The sequence below is a fragment of the Nannospalax galili genome, unplaced genomic scaffold, assembly GCF_000622305.1.
Source record: "Nannospalax galili isolate Female #2095 unplaced genomic scaffold, S.galili_v1.0 scaffold305, whole genome shotgun sequence".
NCBI classification, from domain to species: Eukaryota; Metazoa; Chordata; class Mammalia; order Rodentia; family Spalacidae; genus Nannospalax; species Nannospalax galili.
Window position 1 is genome coordinate 1,886,743 of NW_008356258.1, and position 10,463 is coordinate 1,897,205.

General features: G+C 41.1%; 1 protein-coding gene across 2 annotated transcripts in view; it reads left to right on the forward strand.

The window, feature by feature from the left end:
- Positions 1-10,463, forward strand: part of Fam160a1 (family with sequence similarity 160 member A1) — a 337,430-nt gene that overhangs the window by 89,553 nt on the left and 237,414 nt on the right. For both annotated transcript variants that reach the window (XM_029556760.1, XM_008854254.2), the window contains exon 2: positions 1,107-1,226. The gene's annotated coding sequence lies outside the window, so the exon portion shown is untranslated. The remainder of the gene's footprint in view (positions 1-1,106; positions 1,227-10,463) is intronic.

The window sequence follows — 10,463 nt, forward strand, 5'->3', positions numbered from 1 at the left end:
AAGTTTCTCTGGCCAGGGCTGAGAACAACTCTAATCTATAGGTATTGTGATAGTTAATCTCAGCTATCAAGTTGATGAGATCTAGGATCCTGGGAGAAGGACTGCTGGGCATGCTTGCAGAAGATTATGTGGATTCATTGAAGTGGGGAGACCTACTCACTGTGGGTAGCACCATTCCCGGGGCTTGAAGTTCTAGACTGTCTGTGGAGAAAGTGTGCTGAGCACAAGCATTCATTGCTTTGTGTTTCTTGACTGTGGATGCAGTGCAACTAGCCGCCTCAAGGCCCTGCTACCATGACTTTCCTGCCATGCCATGATGGACTGTAACTCAGACTGAGAGCCAAAATAAGCCCTTTCTTCCTTCAGTTGCTTTGGTCAGGGTATTTTATCACAGCAACAGAAAAGTAGCTAAGATAGGTATAAACAAATATTTAGAAGGCTATTTGACAACATGTCCATTTAGCAAAGCAACAGTAGTAGGTTCCTCCCCAGACATAGACTTTTGACTAGGTTTATAGAAAAAATCCCTCAGGAATTCATTGCCAGGCATGAATTGCCTCTTGTGGAGTGAACGTCTAATGCAGTTGGTTACCCTCATAACCATCATGCCACTATTTCAGAAAACAGTTGGTTACCTTCATAACCATTATGCCACTTTTGTACAAGTAGGCACATCTTCCTGGCAGGTCAGTATTGTATCACACAGGAACCACTCTTGGGTAAGACTGTTGATGACTTTTTCTCCCAGTGGTCTTCATAGCACCTTTTGATACTACGAAAGCTGGATAGCAGAGAGGAAGCTTCTAGTTCAATTTTGACTTGATTTGTCTGTGTCCTGTCACCAAAGTGTGTGGTGTCTTCATCTATAGGGTCTTATCATCTAGTTCTGGGCAACCAAGCACAATGGTAATAGTTCTGAGGCCTCCCTATAATTTATAGTGTGTGTGTGTGTGTGTGTGTGTGTGTGTGTGTGTGAGTGATAAAGACAAATGTGATCTGAGGATAACTCACCCAATACACAAATGGGAGGGGTAGGAAAAAAGGAAATGTACGTTGGGTTTTGTAGTTTATTAATGATGGTGAGACATTTTCATTCCTTTCTGTAGATTTTGAGTCTTCTGGGGTTTTCTGACAGAACCAAATGTTGGAGATGCCCTTTGCACTCCTCTGAAAGGTGACGTGAGCAAATACAACCCAACAGTGCACTACTGAAGATGGCATCACAGGTAATGCCTTCCTTACTGATTACCATTTATATATATATATCTATCTATATATTCAGCATATTCAATATTAAAGTATTTTTAAAAAATCATTCCTATGTGAACACATCTACACATCTAGGTAATCACTATCTTGTTCAAAACAGGGTTTTTGAGAACTCTATCTTCTGCATCCTGTTTTCTGTGGAGACATCTGTCAACCCTGCAAGGATATATTCATTTTGGCTAAAAATAATAATAAATAACATAAAGCAGCTGTTTTTTTTTAAATAATCTGTGTGTGTAGTCGAAGGCTTATACACAGTGTTGAAAATTAATCCCAAGAAATGAGTGAGTCCCACCCAGGGCTCAGGGACTGTTGCAGAAGTCCCTGAGAAAAATTGTAAGAACCAGGGAGGAGGTGCATGACCATATGGAAATAGAGCCCTATAAGCTCCTGGGACCCTGCTCATATGAACCTACAGCAATGGTGTCAGCATGCACAAGACCCATGCAAACTCAAGCAGACAAAAACCCAGCATAGAACTGGGGAAATGCACAGCAGACCCCAATCTTAGCTGAAGAAATATTGCCAACTGATTACTGATGGGTGAGGAAGAGCTGATCTTCCTAAAGTGAGACTCTGGATAGGCTGACTAGACCTCAGTAGATGAACTTGCACTGAGGAACATTTGGGGATATTAATTTGGCCCAATAGGCCTTAACACAAATGATAGAATGTATGAATTCGGGGGGGGGGCTGTGGGATGGTGCCTGTGGGGAAGGGCATATAAGATGATTAAGATTGACTGAGATATTCCATATGAAGTACACAATTCAATAAAATAAATTTTATTTTATTGAAATTTTATTTTATTGAAAAAAATTCAATAAGAACATAAACAAGCGAGTTTAAACAATAGTAGCAGCAGCAGCAGTAGCAGTAGTAGTAGTAGTAGATTTTACAGAAAGGCATATTTATTCAGTATATAAATGCTGCTATTCTTTCTTATTAAGATCAATCAGCCAGTCTATCAGGATTCTAGAAAGGCTCCTGTATTAATCCAGTTAAATAAAATGATATCTAAACTTCTTTATACTGTATACTTCTAAGGTTTTAAAATTTGCCTCTTACAAATGATTTCCTACAGGTGTTTTGTAGTGTTTCTCACAGTATTATTAGAGTGCTTATTAAAAATATATATTACAGTTTCCAAATTACAGGGCTGGGCATGTAGCTCAGAGGTAGAGAGCATGCTAAGCATGACTGAGGCCTGGATTCAATGCTTCCAAATGCGTACAGTTCGGATTACTAGACTCCTATCGTGTCATCAGAATGGTATGGGGCAGGATTGGACATCTGCATTTTATGTGTGTTAGCAAAGATTGACACCCCTGGAAGAGTAAAATCAGACTTCTACTTAATTTCTGTATTATGCAGTCATATATATGTGAGTATATACACATATATCACCCCACACAGCTGTTGTATAGTTATTTATTTGACTTTTACTTTGAATTCAATAACTTAGGATGCGGTTTTGACAAGGGTTCTATTTCTAAGTAGCTTATAAGATCACATTGAGAATATAATTGAATAAAAGTGAATAAAGTAGTTTGAACTTTATAGCTAAATTTGAAAAGGATGTACTTTTCACTGTTGCAAATGGGTAAGTCTACCCTTTCTCATCTATACCACATATTAAATTTTATTAATTATCTGCTTTTCAAATATTCTAGTATATCAAGGGCAAAGAATACCAGGTGGCCATGGAGGTCCCTGAAGTCTAGGCTACACTACCTTGAGCATCTAATGTAGCATTTATCAGTAAACATTGTGATGAACGTTTTACTGTGCTTATGGTTTGAAAAGTCAAGATACTTTCTTTCCACTGCCCTGGGATCTTGTGAAATGCTTTGAGTCCTTTAAATGAAAGGAAGTATTAACATGAAATGACCTGGCTGCCTTTGATATGATGTATTTTCCTTATACTCTTGTAATTCTATGTTCCATGATCCTCTTATATTTTAGGGAGTACTAATTTCCAGGCCTTAAATAGAATCACCATTGTGATGGTAAAGAATAGTCACTAAAGAAGCATGCCAAAAATCTGCAACTCTCTCCAATGATTCACCTGTTTATGTAGGAGAAGCTGTTTGGAACTTGTTCTTGCCTCTTAGCACCAGTAGGCAGTATGTGTTGACAGAACAGTACTTACTACAGTGGTCCTAAAAAAGGTCACATCTTAAATACTGTGGTTTTAGATGTCAATTTATTTTATTTTGGGTGGGGAACAAGGATACGGTGGGTTGGGAGTGAAGGGGTGAAGAGAATACAAGAGCAAAATATATATATATCCTAAGTGGAGTACTGGGAAGGTGGAAGGAGCAGTGTGGCTGTGGGTATAACTTGGGTAATGAAGGGATCTGACTTTCAGATGTGTCACTGTCTTGGGAGGAAAAGAAGCACAGCAGGAACCACAAATGGTAAATGGATTTAAAAATGGACTTTAAAGCATCGGAGACAGCATGGCATAGAGTCCAGAGGAGATACTGTTTGAATTCATCTGCTGTGAATTTTGGTTGTGTTCTCAGAACAGTGAGACAAACGGCATGTAGATAGAGGCAATTACAGGTATTCTGAGCTGTTGAAAGAGAATTGTATATTTGAATATACTATTTCAGGGTCAAGGGCTGTCTGTACAACACAAGAATATCAGTTATACCAGTACTAGAATGCTGCCCTTTGATGTGATGCTGGGAATGGCAATCACACGGAGGGGTGGTGATGAAGAATGTTTCTCTGTGGCCCCCCAGGCTCTGAAACCAGTGGGAAGCCATTTTTAAAAGATGATTTTGAACAAAATCCTGACCTCAAGAGTGACTTGGGACTAGGTTTTCTAAGTAAATAACACCAAAGGATATTCCGAAATGAGTTATGGTAGGATAGTTAAAACAGCTTCGAGAGTTTTTATTTGCGCATACCTTTTCATAATTCCATAGATTTGAAATGTGTATCTCTAATGCAGATCTACTTTCTTTTGCAAATGTGGCCTTTTTGTTTATTGGTCACTTCTGTCTTTTCACATATTACATGACCCTTGTAATTTCATTTTACCTTAATTTGGATTGTTCCCAGCTTTTTTTTTTTTTTTTTTTTTTTTTTTTTTGAGAAAGGGTCTCCCAGTAGCCCCACATGGCCTGGAATTCACTATGTAGACCAGGCTGACCTTGAACTCACAGAGATCCACCTGCCTCTGCCTGCTGAGTGCTGGGATTAAAGGCGTGTGCCACCATGCCCAGCTTGTTCCCAGCTTTTGATGTCTCTTATAACAGACTAGAATACTGTAAGATATTTATATTTGGCCATGTTTCCTATTTTACTTTTTATTTTTGAGACAGGGTTTCACTCTTTAGCTCAAGGTAGCCTTGAACTCATGGCAGTCCTGCTTCAGCCTCCCAAGATTGGGATTACAGGTGTGTGTGAGCCATCATACCTGGTTCCTATTTTATTTTCAATTTCCACCATCAGTTTTGGAACACTAGCTTTTGAGCCTTTAAGTGTTTGGAGCCACACTCAGAGAGCAGTCTGAACAACTTTACTCTAGACCAGAGGCTCAAAGTGTGGGTCCCAGATGAGCAGCATCACCCTCACCCAAGAGCTTGTTAGAAATGTATGTATTTCGGGATTAAACCAGAATCTCCAAGGGAAGAACACAGGAGTTGGTATTTAGTGAACTGTTGTTGTGATTGCAGTGTGCGTGGAGTTTGCCAAGGGCTCTAGGCATGCTCACTAGCCATGTGCTATTGTACAAGTCACTCATGCTCTCTTGCTGTTGGTCCCCTGAGCCAGGTAAATTTGGGGTTCTGAAACTCTGTGTACACGTAAATCAACTGGTGAGCTTGTTCATAACCTACCCAAACCAAACCACTTCCCCAAGCAAAAGCAAAAACAGTACACCACAAACAGCAAAACAAAACAAACAGAAAACCACACTTCTCAGAACCTTAAGAAGCAGTGACTTTCTGGCCTCATGCTGTGAGAGCAATTAGGTGGGTTTCAGATGACTCAATTATCTGCCTTTTGGCCAGCTGTCCAAAATAGTTCTCATAGCTGTGGCCTGGACTAGATGGCTATCTATCAGCTTCCTTAAGCCCCAAAGTTGTAATTTATACAGCTTCTTTTTGGGCTTAGTAACTGAAAGCTTAAGGCCAGAACTTCATTTGCAAACTGCAGTTTGGGTTATTTATTTTTTTTACCAAATCATGTTCTGATTTATTTCCTTGAAAAAAATCAGACTTTTAAAAAAATTGTTTTTATTTTATTTTTATGTGTGTGAGTGTATTGCCAGCACGTAGGTAGGGGCACCTGTGTCCTGCAATGTTGGCAGAGATCAGAAGATCCCTTGGAACTGGAGTTGTGGGTGGTTGTTAGCCACCATGTGGGTACTGGGATTCAAACCTCGGTCCTCTGCAAGAGCAGTCAGTACTCTTAACTGCTAATCTCTCCAGCCCAGATTTTCTCTCTCTCTCTCATTTTTTTTATAAATGTATTGAATTTTATGTATTTCATACAGACCATCCTAATCATCTTTATACCCCTCCCCATTGGCACCTCCCATAGCCCCTCACCCCACTAGAATTCATGCATTCTGTCATTTGTGTTAAGCCCTAGCAAGTCGTTAGTGTCCCCAGATGTCCCTCAGTGCAAACCCATCCACTGAGGTCTAGTTGGCCTATCTAGAGTCCCTCACTTTAGGAAGATCAGCTCTTCACCCAGCAGTAATCAACTGCCAGTAGTTCTTCAACTAAGACTGAGGCCTGGTGCCCATTTTCACAGTTCTGTGCTGGGTTCTGTCTGCTTGAGTTTGCATGGTTTTTGTGTATGCTTCACCATTGCTGTAGGTTCATGTGAACAAGGTCCCAGGAGCTTGTGGAACTCTTATTTCCATATGGTCACGCACCTCCTGCCTGGCTCTCACAGTCTCTCTGTCCCCTCTTCCACAGTGGTCCCTGAGCCCTGGGAGGGTAGTTTAATATAGGAGTCCTGTCTAAGGACCTACACTCTCTTATTCTTTACTCTTTGGTCATTTGCGACCCTTTGTGTTTCTGGCCTTCTGTTGCATGAGAGAGCTTCATTGATGAGAGTTGAGAGCTGCATTAGTGTTTTCTTTACCCCTTATTCTATGTAGGTGTAGAAGTTGCATTGTAGATGTGCCACTTGGGCTTGGGCAATTCACAGACAATTCTGTGTATGACCAGTTATGGAACTCTGTAATAATCTCTGTCTGTTGTAAAAGAAGCTTCTTTGATGAATGATGACTGGGATACTTGTCTATAAATATAAGGATCCATATTTTGCACATAGTAAGAAATTACATTTGTCTAGGGATGTGACAGCCTGGGGGTTTTCTCTAAGATTTATGGACTCTCCAGCTATGTGTATTTGGCTATGTTTACAATACCACCCATGAGTTTCCTCCCACTGAGTGGGCTTTAAGTCCAACTAAGTAACTGTTGATTACCCCCAAGATAAAAATGCCACTACTACACCAATGTCTTTTGCTGTGCCAGTCATTGATGTGGTTTTTAGGCCTTGAAGCTAGGGTTAGACCATCGATTGATGTTCTCTCTTAGCAGCTTGTTTAGTGCTCTCCAAAACTATGAGAGCTAGCCTTCAGGGGAGCTGACTTCTAGGTCAGTACAAGCTCCCTTGCTCCAAATCCTGTGTCCAAAGGATGTCCTGTTTTCAGCAGTAGGGTCTTACCTTCAAGTTCTGGGAGGCAATCAAGGGTTGTGGAAATAGCCTGCGTAACTTTGGGAGTCTTTTGGACTACCCTGGCCAACAACTCCAAGGGAGGTTTCTCCTGTCTGGTACTCCTTCTTGTTATGTAGCCTTCAGCTATACACATGGACTCATGTATAGATACTGTATGTGTAATTTTTCAGAAGGCTTTTTATCTATTTAGATTTCTCTGTATTTCTCTGAGGCTTATTCTTTTAGTAAGGTGATTCAATCAGTAAAAGCTTTTTAATCCTTGTAAATGTAGAGGTTTCCTATGTATTTGTAGGTAGTTCATAAAAAATAGTAACTTTAAACAATGGTTCTAGGAAATGCCACTATTCACTGTCCCTCTTGTTTCCTATGCCTGTTGAGCTGTCTCCTTCACTACAATCATTCATATTTTTGTTTTCTTTAGTTTTAAAGTCTATCCTTATTAGGATTCATATCTGTATACCTTTCTCTTATTTCCTTCTCAGACTTTGCCCCTTTGTCCATCCCTTGAACAGAGGGCCTGTCCAAGCTTTTTTTTTATCTGTTCTGTGTTTTCTCCCTGTACTGGAGACGGAACAGGGCCTCACACATGCTAAGCGTGCACCCTGTCACCCCCATCCCTCAAGCCTTCTTTTTTCTCTACATTTAACCTACAGGAACCCACAGGTTCTTCCATGGTGCCTGTTTCTGCCAGGTCCTCCGTCAGGTGCCACCTCACCCCCTCTATCAAGGTGCATTCCATCCCCATCGTTATGTCCTTCATTTTATCCCATTATCAGCTTCCTGGTGGGTGCTCTAATCTGAAGCTGTATCTGAAATTTAACTCATTGTTCTCCCCTGAAATCTGTGCCCCTTTCATGTTTTCTGTCTCAGCAAGTGCTATCACCATCTATCAATCAAATATGTCTAATATGCTCTGACATTTTCCAAGTGCCAGCTATTGTTCTGAGAGCCTTCCTGTAATTCTTTATGAAATTCTTTGAGATGGATTCTGTGATTTTTGTTATTACTCTACAGATAAGGAAACCAAAGTACATAGAGTTAAGCTATTTTCCTGAGGTGACAAAACTGGGGGTCAGTGGAGATGGAATTCAAGCCCGGCTTCTTGATGCAGAGTGTGTGGTCCTGATTGCTGTGTTCTTCTACTGTCCTTCTTAGGTGCCAAGGCCAGATATCCAGGATTACTCTTTACCTTCCCATCCCTCCTTGTCCAGTTCAACCTTCCTTAAAATGTGTCCACATCTCTGCATCCCATTGTGAGAATTCTAGTGTGATCCTCCATCATCCTTTGCCTCTACTACTACAGTTAATGGCCTTTCCCATTCACATGTCTTCCCCTTTTTGTTTTTCTGGTTTATTTATTTTTATTTTATGTGTATGAGTGTTTTGCCTGCATGTGTGTACTTATGGGTGCAATGCCTGTGGAGACCAGAAGAGGGAGCTGAAATCCTTGGAACTGGACTTATGGATGGCTCTGGGTGCTGGGAACCAACTGGGGACCTCTACAAGCCAGTGGTCTTAACCACTGAGCCATCTTTTCAGCCCCACTCTTTTTTAAAATAATAGCCAGAGTGTTATTCCTCGTGGTGGAAAATCTGATCAAGACAGCCCCTACTTTTACCTGCCCAGCCCTTGCACCATCAATTACTCACCAGGCTCTTCTCTAGTGTCTGCCTCATTGTTGAGCAAGCCCTACTAATGCTGGGGACTGGTCGAAGAATCTCACCACGAGGCAGTGCGCTGCAAGAGTACCAGTCACTTTGGTGGTACTTGACACTCTGAGGAGTAGAAAATTAAATAAATCAATTGTATGTTTTGATTAGTCTTTGCCTCTTTTGATCCTTGATTTCTTTACAGTAGCTTAGAAATGCTCTTGGTTTTTTTGTTTTTTTTTTTTGGTTGTGTGTGTGTGTGTGTGTGTGTGTGTGTGTGTGTGTGTGTGTGTGTGGTGATTGCAAAGAAGGTGTCAGATCCCCTGAAGCTGGAGTTACAGGCCATTACCAACTACCCAATGTGGGTCTCGAGAAGCAAACTCAGGTCTCTGGAAGAGCAGTATGCACTCTTAACTGCTGAGCCATCTCTCCAGTTCCACTCAATTTCTTTTTAAAAATATCATATTTTTATTTTATGTGTATGAGTGTATTGCCTGCATGTGTGTAAGTGCACCCATGCCACACAATGACCATGGAGTCAGAAGAGGGTGTTGAATTCCCTTGGAACTGGAGTTATGGACATTTGATAGCCACCATGTGGGTGCTGGGAATCGAACCCAGGTCCTCTCCAGCCCCTCAATTTTTTTTATTGTGTTAAAGGAATAATAGAGAAATTCAGTGTCTAGTCTGGCAGAGAAAACATTATCGGTAATTTCAGTGGCCCGCAGAAGGATGCTCCATCCACTCCATTGCCATGCTGTGCTCTGGCCTCTGAAATCCACTTTCCCTTCCTGGGGCACATCGCTCTCCCTCTTCTTCCTCAGCCTTTGCATGTGCATTTCCCTCATTCTCCACTTGCCTGCTAAAGATTACCACCTCATTGTTCAGGTTTCAAGTTCAATTTCCTGTCACCTGGGAAGCTTTCTACACTCCCATTGTCTTCACAGATTGGGTGAAGCATTTTTCTGACGTGCTTTCAGAGAACCCCCTTCTTTCCCCATCATATGACTCATTAAGCTTTGTTTTAATTGTCTAGCTGTCTCTTTTGCACTATAAGCTGACTCTTATTTATCTCTGTGCTTCTGTCACATAGTACAGATACTCAATAGATATTGATTATATGAAAGAGTCAGTGAGTATTTAAATAGGCCAAATAATGACTGCCAATTGCATGTGCTTTTATCTTAGTAATATAATTAGCAGGTGATAGATCAGTTAGGATTAGGTTCACCTGTAAGTAACCAACAGAATCAATGGTTTAAATAAATTAGAGGATTATTATTCTAAGTAAAGTAAGTATGGAACTAAGCTCTCTAGAGAGTGGTTCTTTGATTATCAGGGGCAGGTTCCTGTATCTCTCTGCTCTACTGAGGGACAGGTTCCCCCTGCTCCCCATCTCTCTGCCCTACAATATATGAGCATTGTCCTAATATTTTGCTCTGGAGATGGCTGGCAGAACTCTGGCTATCTGCAGCCCCTCTTCCTAGGAAAGGAGGGACTGGTCAGAATGCCAGAACTTTCTACACTCCTGCCTGTACCCATTCCTTCTCTCTCCCTGGAACTTTCCAAAATGTCTTTCAGGAGACTTATACTTACATTCACCCATCAGACCTATCATGCTGTCAGTTCTAGCTTCCAGAGGACCTAGGAGATTGAGATTTTGTCTGCTTGCTACAAAATTGAGTTTATGTTAATAAGGTTACAAAGATTAGATGTTAAGTGGTAACCAGGAGTTTCTGCCACATAGGTTATTATGATTTCTTCTTCCGTGATCATAGAGATCCCTTCCCTTCCCTTCCCTTCCCTTCCCTTCCCTTCCCTTCCCTTCCCTTC